This window comes from Nycticebus coucang, chromosome 11, assembly GCF_027406575.1.
Source record: "Nycticebus coucang isolate mNycCou1 chromosome 11, mNycCou1.pri, whole genome shotgun sequence".
NCBI lineage: Eukaryota > Metazoa > Chordata > Mammalia > Primates > Lorisidae > Nycticebus > Nycticebus coucang.
The window spans coordinates 52,451,734-52,476,321 of record NC_069790.1 but is presented as its reverse complement, the minus strand read 5'-3'; the positions used below and the strand labels follow the sequence as shown (position 1 = coordinate 52,476,321).

General features: G+C 37.9%; 1 protein-coding gene across 1 annotated transcript in view; it reads left to right on the top strand.

The window, feature by feature from the left end:
- Positions 1 to 24,588, top strand: part of UMAD1 (UBAP1-MVB12-associated (UMA) domain containing 1) — a 247,463-nt gene that overhangs the window by 220,678 nt on the left and 2,197 nt on the right. The window lies entirely within an intron of this gene.

Genomic DNA, 24,588 nt, shown 5'->3' with positions numbered 1-24,588 from the left:
TAAATGAATGTATATTTTTGATATTCAAAAATATTTCAGCAAAAGAATGAGATGTTTCTTTTATGAATCTGATTAAATGTTCAAAGAAATGTGAATCACTAAATTATACCCAGCATGTATTTTTACTTGAACATGTAGCTTTGATCTGTTGGAAGTAAAAGTGAAATTTTCACAACTAATCTACTTTCTATCACTATTGATTGATCTATTCTGAATATTTCACGTAAATAGAATCATATAATATGTGGTCTTTGTGACTGGCTTCTTTTACTTAACATAAGGTTTTCAAGGGACATTCATGTTGAAGCAATGCTTTATTCTTTTTACTCCTTTTACAGCTGTATAATATTCTGTTGTATAGATGGATATACCACCTTTTGTTTACCTATCCATTGGTTGACGGATATTTGTGTTGTTTCCACCTTTTGACTCCTGTGAATAATACTGATTTGTATACCCCTATTCTCTTCACCATCTTTTGCTTATCGTTCTTACCAATCTTTCTCTCTGTCAATAAATTCTGTCTTATCACTTAAAAAAATACTGATTTATACATTTGTGTACAGGTTTTTTAATGACTGTTTTCATTTTCTTAAGTGTATAATTATGAGTGGAATTGCTAGGTCTTACATAATTCTCTGTTAACCATTCGCGGAATTGCAAGACTGTTTTCCAAAGTGGCTATGTCATTACATTATCACCAGTTAACACTGTGGAAAGGTTCCAGTTTCTCCATGTTCCGGTCAGCAGTTGTTATTATCTGACTTTGATTACAACCATTCCACTGGGTCTAAAGTGACGTTTTATTATGGTTTTGATTTATGTTTCCTTGATCACTAGTGATGTCATGCGTCTTTTATGTGCTTATTGTCATCAAGTACGGCTCTGCTTTAGAAAAATGCCTACTCAGGCGGCGCCTGTGGCTCAGTGAGTAGGGCGCCAGCCCCATATGCCGAGGGTGGCGGGTTCAAACCCAGCCCCGGCCAAACTGCAACAACAACAAAAAAATAGCTGGGCGTTGTGGCGGGCGCCTGTAGTCCCAGCTGCTCGGGAGGCTGAGGCAAGAGAATCGCGTAAGCCCAAGAGTTAGAGGTTGCTGTGAGCCATGCGATGCCACGGCACTCTATCCGAGGGTGGTACAGTGAGACTCTGTCTCTACAAAAAAAAAAAATGCCTACTCAGATCCTTTGTCTGTGCTTTAATGGGTTGTCTTTTGAGTTGGAAGAATTTTTTACTTTTTTGGGCAGCGCCTGTGGCTCAGTCGGTGGGGCGCTGGCCCCATATACCAAGGGTGGTGGGTTCAAGCCCGCCCCGGCCAAACTGCAACCAAAAAAATAGCCGGACATTGTGGCGGGCGCCTGTAGTCCCTGCTGCTCGGGAGGCTGAGGCAAGAGAATCGCCTAAGCCCAGGAGTTGGAGGTTGCTGTGAGCTGTGTGAGGCCATAAAGTGAGACTCTGTCTCTACAAAAAATAAATAAATAAATAAAAAAGAATTTTTTACTTTTCATTTTTATTTTAATAGATTTAGGGGGTTCAAGAGGAATTCCATTACATGTCCTTTGTCATATATATAATTTGTCAATATTTTCTTCCATTCTGTGAGTTACCTTTTCATGTTCTACTAGTAGCCTTTGAAGCGTAGAAGTTAATAATTTTAATGAAGTCTCTTCTATTTTTTCTTTGGTTGCTCTTGCCTGTGCTGTCATATCTAAGTATGTACTGTCAAAAGTGAGGCCATGAAAATTTACCCCGTTGTATTCTTCCAGGAGTTTTATAATTTAACTCTTATAGGCCTTCAATACATTTTAAGTTAATTTTTATATATGGCACTATGCAAGGGTCGAATTTAATTCTTTTGTATGTGACTATCCATTTGTGCCTGAAAGATTTTTGTTGAAAAGACTGTTCTTTCTGTTCTTTCTCCCTTCAATAATCTTGGCACACTTGTCAAAAATCAGTTAACCACAGACATATGGATTTATTTCTGGACTTTCAATTCTATTCCATTTACCTGTTTATCTATCCTTATGTTAATACCATAGTCTCATGATTACTATCGCTCTGCAGTAAATTTTGAAATTAGAAAGTAACTTCCAACTTTGTTCATCTTTTTCAAGATTGTTTTGGTAATTTCTGGGTCCCTGGAAAGTCCATAGGAATTTGAGGATCAGCTCGTCAATTTATACAAAAAAATCACCAAGGATTCTGGTAACACAAGTTGAGGAATTCTGCCATTTTAACAATATTATCCTCTGATCCATGAACATGGGATTGTTTTCCCATTTATTTAGGTCTTATTTAACTTCTTTCAAAAATCCTTTATAGTTCTCCAAGTATGAGTTTATATTTCTTTCATTGAATTTATTCCTATTTTATTATTTTTGATACATTATAAATGAAATTATCTTCATTTCATTTTTGTGTTGTTTAATGCAAGCATATAGAAATACAACTGATTTTTATATATTGATCTTACATCTTGCAACTTTACTGAACAACTTATTAGTACTAATAGGATTATCATGTATTCCTTAAGGTGTTCTATAGAAAATCATGTCATCTCTGCATAGAAATAGTGTTACTTCTGCTTTTACAATTTGGGTGCCTTTCATTTTATTATCATTTTTAGCCTACTTGCCCTAGCTAGAACCTCTAGTGCAGTGTTGAATAGAAGTAGCAAGAGTTCATACCCTTGTTTCTGATTTTAGAGGGAAAGCATCTAGTCTTTCACCATTAAGTATGTTATTAGTTTAAGTTTTTCATAGAATCACTGTATCAGGGTGCAGAATTTCCTTTCTATTCCTGTTTATTGAGTGGGTTTGCTGTTTTTTTTTGTTTTTTACCACAAAAGGATACTGGATTTTTTCAGATTTATTTTTCCTGAGCCTACTGAGAAGATAATGTGGTTTTAATTTTTTATTCTATTGAATGGTATATTTTATTGATTTCCCATGTAAATCATATAGGGGACAATACAAAGCTCATACAACAAAAAAAAGCATGTACTTTACATATATATTTCATACAGGTCTTTCTTCAAAAACTAACTTCTAGGTATTAAGAGGAAATTGAAGGAATAACATCAATTGGGTATATTTTAGTGTAAATAAGAAGTGTTTTCTGTTTTCTTTACTTAAACTTTTAAAATTGTTTTTAAATTTGTGATTTGCTGTACTTTCTCTATTGATGATCCTAGATATTTTTAATATTTTTTCAAGCAATCACCAATGAAAATTCTATTTTGAATTCTATCACGTGAATCAGTTTTGTTTAGGTTTTAGTTCAAAGCAATTAATTAAATAGAAAGTAAAATATACTCTCACGCCTTTTCAAAGTTAACTGTACTCTTTAAACATGAAAGTACCACTTTTATTTGTGCTACTTTTGACTAAATAGTGATGATATACTTCCCCTTTTCTTCCACATTTAAAGGTCCACCCAGAAGTTTGCAAGTATATTGAGTCCCAGAAATGTTCTCATTCTCTTTTCTAGCCTCTGATATAATCTCTTAGCATGGTTGGTGTAGGAATCATGTTAAATGGGCCCAGATCATGTGTTTGAGCCCACGAAAGGCAAGGTATATTTTTGTTTCCTGAGAACAGATTGCAGCCCAGGTTTCAACCATCTGGCACCTTCTTGCCATTGCTCACCAAGTACGATGGAAATGTGGGCAGTCGAAGGCAGTCAGTCTCCGTTACTGGACAACAAACAAGAGAATTTGTCTCAGGAGTCACCTCATGAACAAAGGACAGTGTGTTGTTACTTTAAGTTCTTAAATTTAACTGGAATATATTTGGTGAAGGTAAAACAGTTATTTTTAAAATATATTATTCAGGGATCATAACAGTGCTTTTAGAGATTAAAATAGTCCAAACAATCTGTAATTTCAGGGTTTCTAAGATCCACATAGAATTAGCATATCTAGTTGAATATAAAAATGACACATAATATAACACCCAAACATCCAGTATTTTTTTTGCCAAAAATTGGTACCCTCCACATTCCATTTGTTTTGTTTTTGGAGAAAAAGAAAGTGTGATCATTAGAAAAGGATTCAATACCCCTTTCTGAAAGGGAAAATACTTTCTGGTCTCTAAAAACAACTGCATTACCTTTTAAAAGGCATGAAGTGAAGTTTCCTTAGACCATATCAGATTTGGGAAGCAGAATAAAATAATGGTTAACTTGTAATTCCAGAGTTAAGACTATGTAACATCTCTGTACTTCAGTATTCTCCACCTGTTAAATGGAGATGAAAATAACATCTGCCTCATAAAAGAAAAACTAAATTAGATACAAGTAAAGTGCTCAGAGCAGTGGCCAGCAAATAAGTGCTCACTCCATGTGAACTGTTATGTGTAATAGTAAAAATAGGTGTGCTGTTAGAATGTTAGACTGACTCAAAGTAAAGTTAACGAAACTAGAATCAGTGACAGCTAATATAATTTATTAGTATGTATCACAGCTCATGTTCTAAACCACCTTATTTCTACCCTCATGGGCCTATAAATTATTTAGTTTCTTTAGAGAATTCCCATTATCAATTCACTTATGAAAAGGGTAGAGGAAGGAAAACCAGAAGCTCTGTTGGGCTTTAACTATAGTTTCTATAAATTTTAAAACACTTCTGGAAATTACAGGTATTCACTTTTGTCACTTTGGCAGTTGAAACCATAGCACTTATTTCTAAAAGGCTGAAGGAAAATCTTAACTTGGTTCTGACCTAACTTCAGCAAAATACCACACCTTTGAAAACCAGCATTCCGGTTACTGAGAACCACCATGTAAAACTAAACTTTTGGGTCCTAGAGAGGTGTGCCATGTTGCCTCACCTTCCCACCTATCTTCAGGCCTCTCTGATCCCTGGCTCGGCCATCATGAAAATCAAGCTGGCCCATGAAGTCACCTGGTGGCTGGAAAATCATTATGTGAGGCTTTTTCCCTGTCATGTCCTGTCTTCCATTTCTGTCAGCTAGTGGATGGATTATGCTGACACTTTCACTTCTTATACACATAAGCAGTCACTTCTACCTTCAGCAGATTGCTTTCATTAAGAGATGTATGTGTGTGTGTATAGCAAAGTGATACAGTAAAACTGTATATATATATATACACATACACATGTATATTTGTATATAATCCCCTTCTCTCTCTAAATGTTGCCAGTAATCTCAGGAAAGTTTTACTGTATCACTTTGCTGTTTATGGGAATAGAGCAATCTTAAAGAATACAGTTCTCCATACTTCCTAGAGATCTAATGGAAATATTTTCCCAAAAAACTTCCTATCAGATTCTCTACCAAAGTTCAGCTCCTCCAGACCAAATTGCTTTTTTCAAGCACTGGTATGCTTTTAATATATTTAATCTAATTCATTGTTTTCTGATTATAATGGTAATATTATAATTTTCCTAAATCTATCTATTATAAATATATAGGATTTTATCTGTTATAGACTCATTAGCCTGAGAAAATATTCTGAATTTCTAATAATTATATAGGTGGCCGGGCATGGTGGCTCACACCTATAATCCCAGCACTTGGGAGGCTGAGGCAGATGGATTGCCTGAGCTCATGGGTTCGAGACCAGCCTGAGCCAGAGCAAGACCTTATCTCTAAAAAATAGCTGGGCATTGTGGCGGGTGACAGTAGTCCCAGCTGCTCGGGAGGCTGAGGCAAGAGAATAGCTTGAGCCCAAGAATCTGAGGTTGCTGTGAGCTATGATGCCATGGCACTCTACCCAGGGCAACATAGTGAGACTCGGTCTCAAAAAATAATAATAATTATTATTATAAAGGTGATTTTTTAGGCTGTAGCTTGTAAGAAGATTGGCATCTGTTTTTCTTATTTAACTCCTAAGTGCTTATGTTTCTTATCATAATCAAGCGCATTGTGAAGTTGGGTATTTTTTCATTATAGGAATCCTTTTCATAACCTTTGGAGTATCTTTGTAATCATGGCATTTTAAAGCTGGATCATCCAATTATCTCATGTTTCAGAGAAATAATTCGAAACTCAGAAAGGTCAAAGGGTTTGCTTAAGGTCACAGGGTCTATGTAGAGACAGGGGTCATTAAGACTTGGGTCTAGTGCTCTTTCTACTAAGTCTTGCAGATTAATTTTCAACTTGATGTAAAAGTAAAGGTATATATTCTGATAATTACCATTCTCTCTAAAAATATAAGGGATCCTGAAAAAGGAAGACCCTAAAAATCAACTTTTATACGTTATTCAACTTTTCTGTTGTTGATCTGAAAGCATTTTTTTACTAAACTATATTTTCCTTTGAGAAATTCCAGGTCAAGGGCGGTGCCTGTGGCTCAGTGAGTAGGGCGCTGGCTCCATATACCAAGGGTGGCTGGTTCGAACCTAGCCCTGGCCAAACTGCAACAAAAAAATAGCCGGGCATTGTGGCGGGCACCTGTAGTCCCAGCTGCTCGGGAGGCTGAGGCAAGAGAATCACGTAAGCCCAAGAGTTGAAGGTTGCTGTGAGCTGTGTAATATCATGGTACTCAAACAAGGGCTGTAAAGTGAGACTCTGTCTCTATAAAAAAAAAAAAAGAGAGAGAGAGAGAAATTCCAGGTCACTACATAAAGTTTGTTACTTTATGTAGAAACATTATAATATATAACATATAACATTATGTTGAAACATTATAATTTTTTTTTTTTTTTTTTTTTGTAGAGACAGAGTCTCACTTTATTGCCTTCTGTAGAGTGCTATGATGTCAGGACTCACAGCAACCTCTAGCACTTGGGCTTCAGCAATTCTGCCTCAGCCTCCCGAGCAGCTGGGACTACAGGCGCCCGCCACAACGCCCGGCTATATTTTGGTTGCTGTTCAGCCGGGGCTGGGTTTGAACCCACCACCCTTGGTATATGGGGCTGGTGCCCTACTCACTGAGCCACAGGCGCCACCCGAAACATTATAATTTTTAAAGTATATTAAGCCATGTGAACTTTGAATTGTCCTCTCATATTTTTTGGACACCATTGTGGCTTCTCATTTTTAATCACTTCTTAGCATTATTCACTCTCTATTTTATTGGCTAGACCTTTTGTATCCATATAATAATATACGAAGAATTCTAACAGAGTTTCAGTGTGCATGAAATGTCTTAGGGATTATATAATTGTTTTTCAAACAGATGGAAATAGTTTCAATTATATTCAGTTTTCATTTTATAAAATATTAAGTTAAGAAGACTTTCTTGGTTTATAATTTTTAAAGACAAGTAGAGACAGGCACAGTGGCTCACACCTATAATTCCAGAGACTTGGAAAGCTAAGGTGGTAGGATTGCTTGAGGCCAAGTTCAAGACCAGCCTGGGCTACTTAGCAAGACCCTGTTTCTAAGAAAATGAAAAAAAGAAATTAGCTGAGCATGATGGTGGCTACAGCCTATCTTTCCAGCTACTCAGGAGGCTATGGCAGGAGGCTGAGGCAGGATGATTGCTTAAACCCAGGAGTTCAAAGTTACAGTAAGCTGTGATCATGCCACCATACTCCAGCCTGGACAACAGAGCAAGACTTCATCTCTAGAAAAGAAAAGATAAGCAAAAAGTGTATTATAAAAGTATATGAGCAATTTTATTTTACTTAAACATATTTATAATTCAAAATAAGCAGGAATCATAGTTTTCCTTCATCTACTTAAATACTGTATGCCTATATTCATTAAATCCTAACAAGTCCCTTACAATTGTCTCCCAGTTTTTCCATCTAGCTGATTTTCTTTGTCTTAAAAGTATTGCCCTACAATAGCCAAAAGATGAAAGCAACTCAAACATCTATCAACAGATGAACATATAAACAAAATATGCCATATACATACAATGGAATATTATTCACCCTTAAAAAGGAACGAAATTCTGATACATGCTACAACATATTGCAAACATCATTTTAAGTGAAATGAGTAGACACAAAAGGATATACATTGTATAATTCAATTTTTATATGGTGTCTATAATATGGACAGAGACACAAAGTATAATAATGGTTACTAGGAGCTTGGGAAACCAAGGGCTGGGGAGCTGCTTAATGAGTCTGAGGTTTCTGTTTGAGATGATGAAAAAGTACTAGAGATGGGTAGTGGTAATGGTGGCAAAACATTGTGAATATACTGATACCACTGAACTGTGCACTAAAAATGGTGAAGGTGGTAAATTTTACGTTTTGTATATTTTACCATAATAATATAATACTGTCCTGAGTTAGTAATGAAATGAAATAACAGCACACTTTTTGGAGCTGTGAGTATGCACCAAGAAGGGACTCAACCTCCTGCCATTCTGAATGGCCCCTTCATTCTCATGCTGGGGTGGAAAAAAACACAGCTGTATTTACTTTTCCAACCCCATCTTATATTTTGAAATATAAACTTTTACAAATGAAAGCCAAGGTCAAGTGCCACAGCTTTCTGCTCACCTCTTCAGTTTGCCAAACATGGTTTTTCTAGTGGAGTTCTGGGTTAGGTGCAGCAAGTATGGGTGGAATTTAATTAGCCTGCCTTCATAATTTCTATACTCAATTTGGTATGATACATTTCCTTTTCCTTTCTTCTATTTATGAAACTGCACAGTTGTGTATTCACTAACTATAGTATTTCCAAGTATGTGGACTATTCTATATATTCAAATTACAAAGAAAATAAGGTTTTTCTTCTCTAGTATTTTTCCATTTCTTAAAGAATAATTTGTTTTCTGAGATTAGAGAGACGTTTCAATGGAGGGTGAATGTGAGGTCCTACTGATGATTGTCTTGAGTTCTGGCTATGGACGTGACAACTCTAAGTACATACTGAGAATTACATAATTACATTCTTGCATGGTAATGGTGGGAAAATGACAAAAAATATACTTTTCAGAATAAATTAAGAGCAATAAAACAGATAAGCATTTTGTGCTCTGACAACAGCCTTACTGTGAAACAATTACATATATCATTGTTTATCATAATACTTAATTGTCCTTAAAAATATATATTATGCTTAAGTTATGAGAATGTCAAATATTCAGTGTATCAAAGCACACTCAACAGGTAACTATTACTTAATATTTTTAGATTTACTTTTTTGTATTTCTGACTATATCTTATGCAATTTATTTCCATGTAGTCAATATATGTTATGTTTATTTAATCATATAAAACCAAATTATTAAAACATTTATATTTTCTTACCAACTTTAAGAATAGAAAGTACTTCATTTTCTTTCATATTATATATGCATGCAATTGAAGTACTTTGTTTTACAGAATGAATATCATTCAGTGAAATTAATATTCAGCAGGCTGAGGAGATGGGCAAGATTATTTTTCAGTGTTTTCTTTTTAAATTATGTGGAAAAAATATGATCTTGTTGCATTACATTCTGAAGAAGTTGAATAGATACTTAACTTTCCATTTATATGGCCTTATTTATTTTGAGTAGAATCCAGTGTGACTAATAAGGGATATCAAATTCTTCAGACCTGTAGCATACATAATAAGCTTGAAGAATGCGTGCACACATGCCTAAGCTGTTTTGTAAAGTTTGTTGTGATCAGATGCTGTCAGTTTTCTAAGACATTACATGTTGTAGGCAGCTTGGTGGATTTAACCTAGTCATCCTTAAGATGCTTAGTTGAAGTGTTACTTTAAACTGTGTTTCTATAGTGGTATACAGTCTGTATTTTTTTCTACTTTTACTTGCATTTATTTTATGTTGCATCTACACCATAAGATTTTGTTACTTCAATTTCTTCTGGGATACCTTTTTTTTCTATGCATCCTCCTGTTCTGGTTTTGGAACAATTTGTTCCTTGTCAGTAGGGATCATCTGTATGTTACAGGGGAAGCTCATGTGTGGGCTAATCTAGCCATAATCTCTGTTAAATTTGGCAACATGTCTTGGGTGCTTTGTTCACCTGGATATGCTCAGTGACATAGATATGCTAAATCTGTATCTAAATCCTTAAGTTCAGCATTACTCTCTGCATTTTTAAGGATGTGCAGCAAAAATTCAGCATGCTTTTTGAAATTCAGCCACCAACCCCATGTCAGCCTCAGCATGCCTATCAACTCCGCCATTGTAGTGCTAGAATGGTATACACTGTATCTTTAAAATAACATTTTTCAGATACTTGGTAGCTTTTTGTATACATGATGACCTGGGCAGCTTCACAGTGTTCTTAAAGTGAACACAGATTTAAACCTCTTGACTTGCATGATTTCTGGGTCAAGTGAATAGCAAACAAACCATTTTTCACAGATCACCTTAAGGCACTTAGCAGAAGAGGTCAGTCTGTATTTTGGCACCTTCTTTCTCCACCCCAGGTGCCACTTGTCCATAGAGAAATCACTAAACTTAAAAGTCTTTAAAAACAAAAACACAGACAAGAAACCTTTAAATGTATTTCCCTTGATGGTCTTTTCTGGGAGACTTTAACTATCTCTGCTCTGAAAGAAAAGTATCATAATTGCTAGGTAAACATCAAGAAAAAAATTTTTTTTGGTAGATTATACTATAGTACATAAATTGAAATATGCTGATTCAAGGTAAAACTGTCACGCTGGTCAAATTGGACTATATTGTTAGAGGTCGCTTATGTAGGCTGTGTTGACATTGTTACCATCTAGACATGGGACATAGTCCACACGTGACTGTCACTGACTTGGAGCATGGGAGAGGAAGCATTGGACTGTAAGTCAGGAGAGCCAAAGTTTAAGTGTCTGCCAGTTAGTGACTTTTCAGGGGTCCTCAAACTTTTTAAACAGGGGGCCAGTTCACTGTCCCTCAGACCGTTGGAGGGCTGGACTATAGTTTTAAAAAAAAACTATGGACAAATTCCTATGTACACTGCACATATCTTATTTTGAAGTAAAAAAACAAAATGGGAACAAATACAATCACACTGCCTCATGTGGCCCGCAGGCTACAGTTTGAGGACCCCTGCAAGTCTTGGAAGATGAAAACAAAATAACAGTTTCCTACCAAATTGCTGTGAGGCTCAAATTAAATAATATGAGAAACTACTTTGAACACTGTGTAAAAAACTATATAAATGTCACTTTCTCAAGTTTCTGATTAGAATTATTCTGATTCCCCAGATCTAACTGAATTACCATGAAACTTAGTTAAAATCATATCAGTAAGTTGTTTCACCGACTATTACAAGGCCCGTGTTTTAAACCTTTAATTTGTTTTAATTTCCAGCTCATTTAACGTGAACAGTGACTTTGTGTTTTGCTTTGTTTTGTATTTTTGTGTTTTGTTTTGGAGTTGGTTACTATGCCTCTTTTTTCATGTAAATGGAGTTGCTTTGAACAGTAGAAATTGGGGGTCTTCCTCACCCATATCCTGAGCAAATAAGAGAAATAAGACCAAAGACCAACATAGCCCCTTGTTGACAGATACAGTCTTAACTGGAGGAAGCAATTTAGTTTACTAACTAAAGTAGATTTTCACAATCCCAATGCCCTACGTTTAGACCTGTAGGGAAAGTTTAAGTCAGCAGAGCAGACATTTTGTCAATTTTCTTCCCTAATCCAAGTGGACACAGAAGGAGAAAGAGACTGTGGGCCATGGGACCTTGGATGTTTAGCTTCCTCATCTAGAGACATGGACCTATGGTTGTCACCCACTGTGATAATAAGAAAGATATATTTGGTCTTTGTCCCTGGTTCCTGATGCAGAACCTTGGAATTTCCTGAGTGATAAAGGTGAGAGGAGCATCTTTTGTTATTCATAACAAGTCCTTTTCAACCATATCCAAATTTATACAGTCAGTCCTCATTTGACATCCTCAGTAAGTTCTTAGAAACTGTGTGACTTCAAATGCAATGACATACAATGAAACAAATTTTACCACAGGCTAAATGAGAGAAAGAAGAGTTACATTCCTATGGTGTATTTCTGGTCACAAAAAATCACCAAATAAAGACCAAAACACTTCTAATATTAAACATTGAAATAAATTTGAGCTGTACATATACATAAGAAAGATTAATAAAAAGAAGTAAAATCATTATTTACCCGCTTGTTCCAGTTTAAGGTCACAGATAGCTGGACCCTCTTCTAGCAGCTTAAGGGTACTGGGTGAACCAGCTCTGGACAGGACGCCATCCCATCATCTACACACACTCTTACTGGGATCATGTGGATACACCAATTCAACCAACATACATCTGCAGGATGTGGGGGGAAACCAGAGACCCCAGAAAAAAGCCTTGTGGACCTGGAGAGAACATTCCAACCCCACACAGATAGTGGCCCTGCCAGGAATAAGGTTATTTTCCCTCATCACCATTATAACAAAATGACATGGAATGAAACAATGTTATCCTAGGACCTGCTGTAATAATTGGGTGATTCTTGGTAGGTTTCAGAATAGGGGACCATTTGCCAGAGGAACCAACATGTGATGAGAGGGCTGTAACTTTCAGCCCCATTTCTGAACCTCTGTGGAAGAGAGATGGGCTGGAGATTACACTATGCACCAATGGCCAGTGATTCTATGCCGACATCATGAAACCTCACCCCTAAACAATGGGGTACAGAGAGTTTCTGGGTTGATGAACACGCCAAGGTGCTAAGAGGCTGCGGCTTCTGGAAAGGGCATGTCGTGATATGATAGTGCCAACCCTTCCCTTGAACTTGCGCTGTGCATCTCTTCTATGTGGCTGTACATGAATGTATGCTTTTTAATTAACTGGTAATATTAAGGAAACTTTTCTAGAGTTTTATTAACTGTTCTAACAAATTATCAAACCCAAGGAGGGGGTTGTGGGAACCCCCAGTTTTCTAGCTGGTTGGTCAAAACTATGGGTGTCCTAGACTTGTGATTAGCACCCTAAATGGGAACGGTCTTGTTGAACAGAGCCCTAAGCCTGTGGGGTCTGTGCTAACTCCAGGTAGTTAGTGTTGGAATTGAATTGTAGGACACCCAGTTGGTATCCAGAGAGTTGGAGATTGGTGTGAGGGGAAAACCCACACAGTTGGTGTTAGAAGCGTTGTGAGTAACAATAGCACAGACCCACCAGCCAAGTAACTGCCTACCTTCTTGGGGAGGAATAAGGGTAGAACAGGAGGCCAGAATTGCTCATAGGGAAAATCTCCTTGGAAAGCAGAGAAATAGATAAGAGGCTTTTCCCTCTGACACAAGTGAACAGGAATTGAATAAAAGGAGTTTACCTCTCCATCCCCTTTCCTACCCTACTGTACAGCACTCATCTCTGAGGCTTTCCTTCCCTTACAGCGCTTACCTTGCCCTGCCACCCTATTGCTGGTCCTGTCCCCTGTACCTCTGTCTCCAGGCACAGGCTACACCACAGCCCCTCCAGACTGTACCACACAGCTGGGGAGAAACATTGGCTCTGGAGAGAGAAGAGTGTGTAAGGCAGGTTGATTACAGGGAATGTGGAATAGGTGATGCTAGCTTTAGCTTCTTTGCCCTCCCAGTGAGAAGGTAGGTCTGTTGTAAAAGTAGTTCCTGAATAGTTTCACCTACAGTCTGCTGCCTTTGGGAGACACAGTTGCAAAGTTGTTCATTTGGCAGGTCAAAGAACAACTCATTTCATTCTTCAGGAAATAGATGTAGCTGGAGTTGCAAATCAGTTTAAGCTGTATCTGTATTTAACACCATCCATACATGGATGTTGGTAGATTGGTAGATAATGTAAAAAACAGATTTGGTAAAATCTTGTTAGAAAAACAAATACAGCAATTGAGGACCAACCTAACAATTCTGAGCTTATTCTGAATAAATTGGAACATAAAGTTAATAAAGAAATTTAGATTATGCAATCATTCGGTAAACATGCATTGATGACCTCTTCTGAGCTATGCGTTGTGCTGGTTGGTAGGGAAATGGAGATGAAAGCTATGGGCCCTGGCTTTGAACAGCCTACAGTTTTGCGGCAGTGACAAACAGGAAACGCTAACCCATTGTGATATGGCTGTGAGAGAAGTATGCATAGGCTCTTATGGGAACACAGGACCCTCCCTTGGCCCTGGTTTGGAGAGTTAGCTGGGGAAGTCTTCCTAAAATGTGTCTGGAAGTGCAAGTGGAAATAGGCAAGATGAAAGCAGAAGGATGTCCTAATTTAGGTTAAAATAATTGAACGAGCCAAGGCTCAGAGCTAAAGAGAGAGCCTGGCATGTTTGGAAAAAAGCAGATCGCTGGGCATGGATGCAGTTAAAAGTTTAGGGAATGACAGTAAAAGAAATTGGAGGGGTAAACAAGAACTAGATCGTGTTTTGTGTGTTGTGATATAAGAAGTTTGGTTTTTCCCCCAAAGGCATTGAGAAGTTTTAAACAAGGAAGAGAAAGTGTTTTAGACGCCACAAATGATGGGGAAAGTATGGGGCAGGGGAGTGTGGCTGTATATGGGAGACTTGCAGCATTTAAGACAGAAGGCTGTAGTGGCCTGAATTACAAGACAAGAATTGGGGGAGATATTAGAAACATCAGAAGTCATACGATTTACTGTATGGAGGATGGGAGAGGAAGGAAAAAAGTCAAAGATAATGAGAGTATGTTGGGCAACTATAAATAGTTAACTTTTTACTGATATGGACTATATGGCAAAAGCATTAAGTTTGGGTTGAGATTAAGAAAGAGAAGGAGAGAAGAGCCAGGTTTAGAACATGTTAAGATGGCCTGTGGAATATCCAAAAGGAAGTATATAAAAGGAGTTGAACATATGGATCAGAAACTCTAGAGAGAAATCTGGTTTGAGATTGGGTGCGTGTGTGCGCACACATAAAGTAGAAATCTCCATACTTACCTCCTTTTGGAGGACTGGAGGGGTAGGGACAGTAGGCACCATGGACATGGATAAATTCATCCAAAGAAGCAGGTTGAGATTAAGAAGAGTACAAGAACAGAAGTGAAACCCTGGGTAACACAATCTTTTCAGAAACAGGCAAAAGAATAACCAGCTCAACAGGTAGAAAGCAGAACTAAGAAGCGACACGAGAGCCAAGAAATTAAAACTCAGAGAGGGAGTCACGAGCCTTAAGATTAGCACTTCCAGACATCTGAATTTAACAAGAGAGTGATTTCTAGTAACCTTTGTGAAAGCACAGTCAGTGGAAGGGCGGAGACAGAAGGCAGATTGCAGGGGCTGAGGGGTGAATGGCAGGCAGCAAACGTCACCAGTGGTCTCAGCCTGCTTGTGAACAGAGCAGACGTAGTGTGGGAGGGCAGCAGGGATATGCCAGTAGCATAGATAGCAATATAGACCTGAAGAGAATTTTTAAAAAATGTTTAATGGCTGATAGGAAAGACAAGGAGAAACCCCCTAACTGATGCAGCCATGTTCTTAAAGAGGGGGGATGGTTTGGATCTGCAGCCCCAGTGAGCTTTGGCTAGGGGGATGGGTAAGGAGATGTTTTGGGGGCAGTAGACAGAGGAGAGTCTCACCTGATAGTTCCTGTTCTCTGTGAAGGAGGAGGCTGGCCCAGGTTCTGGCAGTGAGGTGGAAGGTGGTGAGGGAGGGCTAGAGGAGAGAAGAGGAAGGTGAAATATGTGGTGTGAATCATGAGGTGGGGGCTGAATGTGAGATGTCTGGGCAGGTTAAGGTGGAGATCAGGAATTTCTCTAAACCAACTTTGAAACTTTTTTAAAGAAAATCACTAGAATAGTCTTTTGTATTTTGAAAACCAATAATAAATAGGGTCCCACAAGGGACATACTATTCCTTGCCTGGTTCCTTCCTGAAATGCTTCTCTTTCCTCTTTCCACTGCATCCCCACTCTGGCTTGTACAGATTTTCCAGCTTCAGATGAGCCACTTTCCCAAGAATACATGGAACAGATTACGGAATCAATGACAGCCTGCTTACTTCCCCTTCTTGTGTACATTCAGCCCAACTTCTGCAAAGAGGAAGTCGGGAGAACATTTTTTTCTTCTCTAAAGAAAGATGGGAGAAGCAGGAAGCACCAGCAGGCGGAAACGCTAAAGGAGAAAGAAAGTAGAGAGAAGGGAACAAATACTGGGGGGAATAATGAGCTGGAATGTAAACTGACTGCTGTCAGAAACTGGAAAATGAAAGGGCATAGAGAAAAATACCTACCTTCTCACCCAGCCTCTTAGTTTGCTACTTGAATATACCGTCCTTTAAGGGGGAGCCTTCACTTCCAGGGGAAACTAACACGGGGCCACATGGAAAACAGAGGCCTTCTGTGAATTCAGCTTCTCCCACCTAATTCCATATTGGTGACGAAGTGTTCTGGGCTTTTGTTTGTTTCTTTGCCTAACCCCTCAATTTAAAAATCAACTCTGTGCGCCTAGTGCATCTGAGTAACAAGGAACCAGATTCAGTGCCATTCAAAAATGTTTAATGAGCACTTAGAATGTGCAAGTGCTGTTCTAGTTGCTGTGAATTTGGAGAAAATAGGAAAAAGTCTCCGCCTTTGCAATATAATTTCTCCCAAGTGAAAGGAGACGATTGCTTAGGACTTATGTAGGTGCAGGAACCAAGCCTCTGGCTTTTAATGGCGAGCCAGATATTTATAAGCAACCAGCTTCTTAAAAAAATAAAAAGCTTGAGTACTGCTTTAACTGTGCCTTAGCTTATGTCACCTTCTCATAACCTCTGTCCCCTGATGCGTCTAACTCAGATTTGCCCCTCTACCTCACCCCACCATCAAGAAGCTGATGTAATGCAAGCAGATACCAGCTAAAGCCAGAATAGAATGGATAGTTATCTGGGGAGATAAAGTGACAGTGTTGCCTGTTCAGGCTATTGTTCAAAGAAGCATGTCTTTTATTTATAGACATTAGAATTTAAAGGCATAGACAGCCAGAGCTTGATATTACCTCTTCTTTCTATAATTCATTTTCTAGAAATATGCTTAAAATAGCTACCTTCTTTGCATGTAAATTAAATGTGTTAGAACGGTGTTTTATACCTAGTTTCATGTTCTTTTAATACGTTCTATTGCTGTTTGGTTCAGGCTGGTTTCTAAATTTTAATGCATCAGTACTTTGTTTTTATAGGATACTATTTTATCTCTGTTTTTCTGGGGCATGAGTTGTAGAAAAAAGCAGAAGGTTTTAAAAGATGCCAAATGTAGGTGATTTTCATATTAATAAAATATAATTTAGTCGTGTAAAGCTAAGTACATGAGGTCTCCAATTGTTAGTTTGTTTGCAAATTTGGCACCTCCTAATAGATTTCATGGTAGTTACTGGGCTTTTGTGCCAGGAAGAATGTAGTTGCCTTTCTTAAACCTGAATTTTCTTGCTTTCAAACACCCAAGAGTGAGGTTCATAAGGATGCCACTAACCTTCTGTTACTCTGGGGAAGTGACTTCATTTTTTCTAAGCCTTTACGGAAATGTGTTATGTGCCTTGTGTTCTTGGAGTGTGTTTTTTCTTAAGCTCTTAGAAGATTTTAAAGCGTGGACCTCATAAATCTTTATAGCTCCTCTGCAAAAAAGGGAGTGATAGTGCCTATAAACCTCTTTGGATTATTTAAAAGAAAGATAATAGAATTAAGGAACTCAAAATAAATTTGGCTAGTCCATTTTTTAACAGATTAACTGATAAACAAGAAATAATTCTTACACAAATATATGGAAACAGCTAAGTAAACTTTATCAGTTGTAATGATATATATGCAAGGAAATTTATTTTCTCTGTAAGAGTTAAAAAAATTCTGGCATGCTGTACTTATTTTTAAACTAAGTAAGAGCAAACACTAGTTTGAAAAAGTACTAAAGCTAGATTATATGAAGGAACTATACTCAGAGACATTATCTTGCAGCATTTCTGTGAACAGGATTAATCACAAAAATAACGACTATGCTTTACAAACATGATATTTAAGTAATTTTCTAAAATTTGGCTATTAACCAAAAGGTTAATTGAGTCTTTTCTTCTTGCTCCATTGTGGTTAACATACTAATTCTTCCCATTAAAGACCCATTTTATTATGCAAATGAAAAAAACTGCAAGACTTTGTGTCTAATGGAGAGGGCTGCTTTTTGCAGGGGAACTCCTGCACCTGTTTCAACCTTCAGCCCCCACCTCTGCTTCCATTGGCTGCCAAACTGGAGACTTAGTGATCAGGTTTAGTGGGTGTGGGGTCCTTGAATTTTGACACACATTTTCTTTGTGACTTACTCTTGTTTTGCCTTATAATTTCTCCCCTTCCAGCTCTCAGCATGCCAACAGCAGCTGCATCATGGCACTCACCCTTCTGCCAAGAGGGCAGGCAGCCTCCTTGGAGACTGTCATGTTGCACTCTAGCCAACTGTTAAGAGATAGATAGATGCTGGAGTAACACATACAGCACAGCTGAAATTCACATCATTCTAGGAGGCATTTGGTAGAGCACTTTGTCCATAGTATTTCTTAAGCCTAATTTTTTTAGACTTTTAATCATGAATAATTTTCAAACTTACGTAGGTAGGAAGAATACTGTAGTGTATTCCCACATTCTTTCCTATCTGTTTCAACAATTATCAACTCACAGACAATCTTGTTTCACTGTCCATGAGGTTTTTCCCATGGTTTTATCCAGACTGCTGGTAGATTCATTTCCAGGGGTAAATATATCTTAAATTACAGTTGCTTTTCCATCCTTCTTCAGTCTGTTTGTAAGATCTGTCACCTTAATGATTTTTCTTCCTAAAGGTAAAAGAGATTAGTCTTTTTTCCTTCCAGATTAAGCCAAGATATGCTATTTTAGTAACTGTCATATTTTCTAATACTGTATCCTAAATTTCTGAGGCTTCGTTCATTTAGTCAGTCTATTCAAAGCATGTCTGAAATGTGCAGAATCTTAGAAGATAGAGCATTAAAGATCAATGGGTTTGATTCTCATCTTTATCTTGCCACTATAGCTATGGAGCCTGAGGCAACTCCCTTAACCTTTCCTTGTCTCAGTGTCCTCTGGTCTTTAAAATGGAACTAATAGTAGTATGCACCTTACAGGGCTGTAAGACTTAAATGAGTAAATACATTTAAACAGCCTAGAAACTAGAACAAAGGAGGTGTTTAGTATATGCTAGCTGCTGTCTTCTTCATCATCTTCACCTCTTACCCCTCCCCATTCATTTCACATAATAATGGGGCTAAGGACCCAAGGGGCAAAGTAAGCACTTCAGGTCAAATGGCAGTTTTATCAGGAGAAGTTAAATGAGAAACCACATTCTCAATTCCTATATTGTACAAGACTATTGCTTGTACTATAATATAGTCTTGTCCTCAAAGTACCGTATTCTGACAGATAACAGTGATTTATAGAGGAAAGGAAAGAAGAGTAATAAAAGCATGTACAAAAGATAAATATTGCTGCTGGAGAATTAAGCCTTAAAAGTTGTGCGCTTAGAAAGCAAACTGCTATAGGTAACATACAAGCATACTTTGCAAATATTGCTGTTTCAGTTGTAGACTACTACAATAAAGCAAGTCACATGGATTTTCTTAATGCATATAAAAGTTATGTCTACACTATATTGTAGTCTGTAGTATGTAATAGCATGTCTAAAAATACATTTACCTTAATTAATAATATTTTATTGCTAAATAAATATTTTATTGCTAAATAATGTTAACAATCATCTAAGCCTTCAATAAGTCACTGTGCTGTATGGTATTGATGGCTTCTAACTAATCAAGGTGGTGATTGCTGAAGGCCAGGACAGCTGTGGTAATTTCTTAAAGAGAACAGTAATGAAGTGTGCCACATTAGTTAACTTTTCCTTTCACTACAGAAGATTTCTCTGCAGCATGCACGGCTGTTTGATAGCATTTTACCCACAGTAGAACTTCTTTCAAAATTGGGGTCAGTCCTCTCAAACCATGTGACTGCTTTATCAACTAAACTTATGGAATACAGTAGAACCTCTGTAAGTTGACCATCCAACTGGTCAAAATACAGAACTTTCACTGAGTACATGTCTGGTCTATGAAAATTAGGTCAACTTCAGATGGTCAATGTAGGGAGGTGGTCAACTATGGAAGTTCTGTTGTATTCTAAATCTTTTGTTGCCAACTCAACAATGTTGACAGCATCTTCACTAGAAGTAGATTCCACCTCAAGATACCGCTTTCTTCACCCATCCTTTGGAATCAATTCCTCATCCGTTCAAGTATGATAGTGAGATTGTAGCAAATCAGTCAAATCATCAAGCTCCACTTCTAATTTAGTGTTCTTGCTGTTACTACAACATATGTAAGTTACTTCCTCCACTGAAGTCTTGAACTCCTCAAAGTCATCCATAGAAGTTAAAATTTTTTCCAAACTCCTGTTAATGGTGATATTTTGACCTCTTGCCATGAATCATGAATGTTCTTAATGGTATTTAGAATGATGAATCCCTTCCAGAAGGTTTTCAGTTTACTTCGTCCAGTTTCATCAGAGGAATTACTATCTATGGCAACTATAGCCTTAGGAAATGTATTTCTTAAATAATCAGATTTTAATGTCAAAATTACTCCTTTATATATGGGTTGCAGAACAGATGATGTGTTAGCAGCATGAAAACAACATTAATCTCCTTTCCATCTCCATTAGAGCTCTTGTGTGACCAGGTGCATTGTCAATGAACAGTAATATTTTGAAAGGAATCTTTTTGTCTGAGTAGTAGGTCTCAACAGTGGACTTGAAATATTCAGCAAACTATGCTATATACAGATGTGTTGTTATACAGGCTTTGTTGTTCCATTTATACAGCACAGGCACAGCAGATTTAGCATATTAAGGGCCCTAAGATTTTCAGAAAGGTACATGAGCATTGGCTTTAACTTAAATTCACAAGCTGCATTAACCCCTAACAGGAGAGTTAGCCTGTTTTTTTTGGAGCTTTGAGGCTAGGCATTGACTGCTCTCTAGCTATGAATGTCCTAGATGGCATCTTCTTCCAATATAAAGCTGTTTTGTCCACCTTTATCAGTTATCTTACGTAGATTTTCTAGATAACTTACTACAACTTCTTTACCAACACTTGCTGGTTCACCTGACACTTTTATGTTATGGAGGCAGCTTCTTTCCTTAAGCCTCACAAACCAGTTTCAAATTTTTCTTCTGTAGCTTCCTCACCTCTTTCAGTCTTTCAGAGAGTTTGGGCCTTGTTCTGGTTTAGACTTTGGTATAAAGGAATATTGTGCCTGCTTTGATCTTTTATACAGACTTCTGAAATCTTTTCCATAGCAGCAATAAGGCTGTTTCACTTTCCTATCATTCATGTGTTCCCTGGTGTAGCACTTTTAATTTCCTTCAAGAACTTTTCCTTTGCAGTCGCAACCTGGCTGTTTACCGCAAGATGCCCAGCTTTCAGCCTGTCTTGGCTTTCAACATGCCTTTCTCACTAAGTTTTAATCATTTCTAGCTTTTGATTTAAAGTCAGAGACATGCCATCGTTCCTTTCACTTGAACACCTACAGGCCAGTGTAGGATTATTAAGTGGCCTAATTGTGATATTGTTGTGTCTGAAGACAACACAGCATCCTAAAGTATCTCAGGGAATCCCAAAGAGAGGCTAAGAAACAGGGAAAAGCTGGTCATTAGAGCAGTCAGAATACATGTATTTATCAATTCACAGCATAGATCACTAATCATAGATCACTAATAGCAGTTAAAATAATACTGAAAAGGTTTGAAATATTGCAGCACTTATGAAAATATGACACAGACATGAAGTGAGCACATGCCTTTGGACAAATGGTGCCAATAGACTTATTTGACACAGGGTTGCCACAAACCTTCAATTTGTTAAAAAAAAAAAAAAAAAGCCACAATACCTGTAAATACAGTAAAGCAAAGTGCAGTAAAACAAGGTATACCTGTACCTCTGCTTTCATGGAGAGATGATTTGATTAATGCAACTGAAGAACATTCTTTACATAGGCAAAAAAGAGAAGAAAGTTTTAAGTATGGGATAAGACTAACAGATGTAGGGAAATTTGCACATGAGATTACATGTGTAGGGAAATTTGCACATGGGAAGAGAAGAAATAAAAGGAGAAGGAATGATAAGATTGTTTGAATCACCAGTGTGTGTCAAAACTGAAAAAGATAAATGGATTCTAGACTTTATCTAAAGCCAAGTGGGATAGACTTCTCTAAAGTCTTATTAAGACTTACTTGCAAATATTCTTGATAGGCATGTGCTTGGTAATTTATTAATTTGAGGTCATTCACTAAAAACAAATAACATATCTTAAGGGCCCCTTTTTTAGGGGTCAGAGATGTTTTGTGAAGAAAATACAGATTCTCCATGGATTTTTCCTTTCTTAGGAGCTTTTTGTTATTACCTTATGAACTATTGTTATTTCTTCCAACTTAAAAAGAAAAACAAAATCCTAAGAAATTTCTCATACCACTATATAGTTTTTCAACTACTGGTCCAAAGCTCCTTTCTTATTTACATCTTAACCTGTAGGAAAAAAAAAAAAATTACTCTTCTCATTTTTTTCTCCACTTTATCCACCAGATCTCACCCAGCTCCAGACTCAAAATTATATCCCCCAATGTATTAAAAGCTTCACTTGGTTCTGCAAGATACCTTGAACTTCCAAAACTGAACTCCTGTTCTTCTTGCCCAATCCTGCTCCCTGGCACTCACTCCATCCCTCTAAGTGGTGATTCTATTCTTCTCCCTGCTCAGGCCAAGAACTCTGGCTTCATCCTTGACTATGCTCTTGTCTCAGTACCCCATCATCTACTCCATCAATGAATCCTGTTGCTGTTATCCTCAAAGTCTATCCAAAACCCACCTATTTCATCTCACTGTTACTATCCCAACTCTAATCCACACTACAGTCATCTGGTTTGCAGCTGTTTTCCTGCTTCCTGACCACCACACCCTTTGTCTACTGTCAACACAGACGCTAGAGTGATTGTTTTAGGGCATCAGTCAGAATAGACTCCTGCCCAATAACATGTTCTTTAAGATGTTTTTCATCCAACATGCAACAGTATAGATGAATCTCATACACATAATATTGAATGAAAGAAGCCAGAAGCGAAAGAGTACATACTGTGTGATTACATTCATTTCAAACACAAAAGCAGGTAAAAGCAAATCTATCTCTTAGAAGTCAGAGTGGTGATTGAGGGCACGGGGAGCTGATTATAACTAGAAGAGAACCCCACGAGGCCTGCGGGGGGCTGGTTTGTGAAAATTTAGCAAGCTATACACTTATGATGTACCCTTTTTTGTATATATTTTATACACCATTGAGAAGTTTTACAAAATTGTTATTTCTCACATAGAAAATCATTATCCTTTAGAATTACAAAAAAATTATCAGCCATTTATAACCATTACAGTAAAAATTCCATGTGGGCAAAAATCTTACCTGCTTTAATTCACCCAAGAAATATTTGTTGAGCACCAGACATTGATCCAGGCGTTTGGGATACAGCAGTGAGCATGAGACACAAAAGCTTCCTGAGCTTCTGGAGGATGATAATGAGAATCTGTAGTGAGGGTTAGCACATAACAAGGGCTATGGAGAGGCATAAAGGAGGAGGAGGGCAAAGGAAGGGAGTGCAGAATGGAGGCAACCAGGGGACAGCATCTGTACCAATAGTTTTATTTAAAAGCAGCAGTTTTCACTAAGAAAAGGCCTTGCTACAAAGGTGGCATCTGGGCCAGCACTTGGGCAGAGGGAGCGGGAGCAGAGGAAGTGAAAAGCAAAGGGCCTGAGGCAGAAGCAGGCTGGGTGTGCACTAGCAAGGAGGCAGTGGAACAGGAGAGGGGTGAGGGCACACAGGTTGTGGGTAAGGTCGGAGATGTACCTTGTTCCAGATCCGGAAGGGGCAAGTCGGCCTCTGTGAAGCTTGGGAGTTTCATTCTGCATGAGATGGGAGGGGTGGGGGCGGGGAGTCATTTTTTGGCCCCAGCTGGTTTGAGTTAGCTTTCAAGCTGTTTATAAGTAGCAGATCATTCAATTTATTATCCATTCCACTATCGATGTTTATTTTAGGTAGTTCCTACATTGGAGCTTGCAGTGAAGGCTGCTATGACTATCTTAGTGCATGTCTTCTGTAAACTAGTGTTTGCAAGAGATTAATTTTAAAGAAATTGAATAAGATATATCAGTTTTCTTAGGTGAATAACTTTTGTGACATAATGTTAGTTCAAGTGAAGGTCAGGCAATCAGTCAATACTCATTCACATTTGAGGTAAATTCTCAAGTATATATTTTGGGAAAGCAGTATGCAAGGTGAAGAATATAAAACTATGCCAAATAGATTTCTTGCCCTCAAGGACCCTACAGTGTAGTTGAAGATAAGATACATGCCTATGGAACGCAATAGCAACTAGGACACGTCAAGGAAATGTCAAGTAATGTCCTTGGCAATTTGACTCACACGTATGTTAAAATGGGCAAGATCACTTTGGACTCTGGTGATATAAAATTTCACAGAGAAGGGTGGTGCCTGTGGGTCAGTGAGTAGGGCATTGGTCCCAAATACCGAGGGTGGTAGGTTCAAACCCAGCCCCGGCTGAACTGCAACAAAAAAATAGCCGGGCGTTGTGGTGGGCACCTGTAGTCCCAGCTGCTCGGGAGGCTGAGGCAAGAGAATCACATAAACCCAAGAGCTGGAGGTTGCTGTGAGCCGTGTGACACCACGGCACTCTACC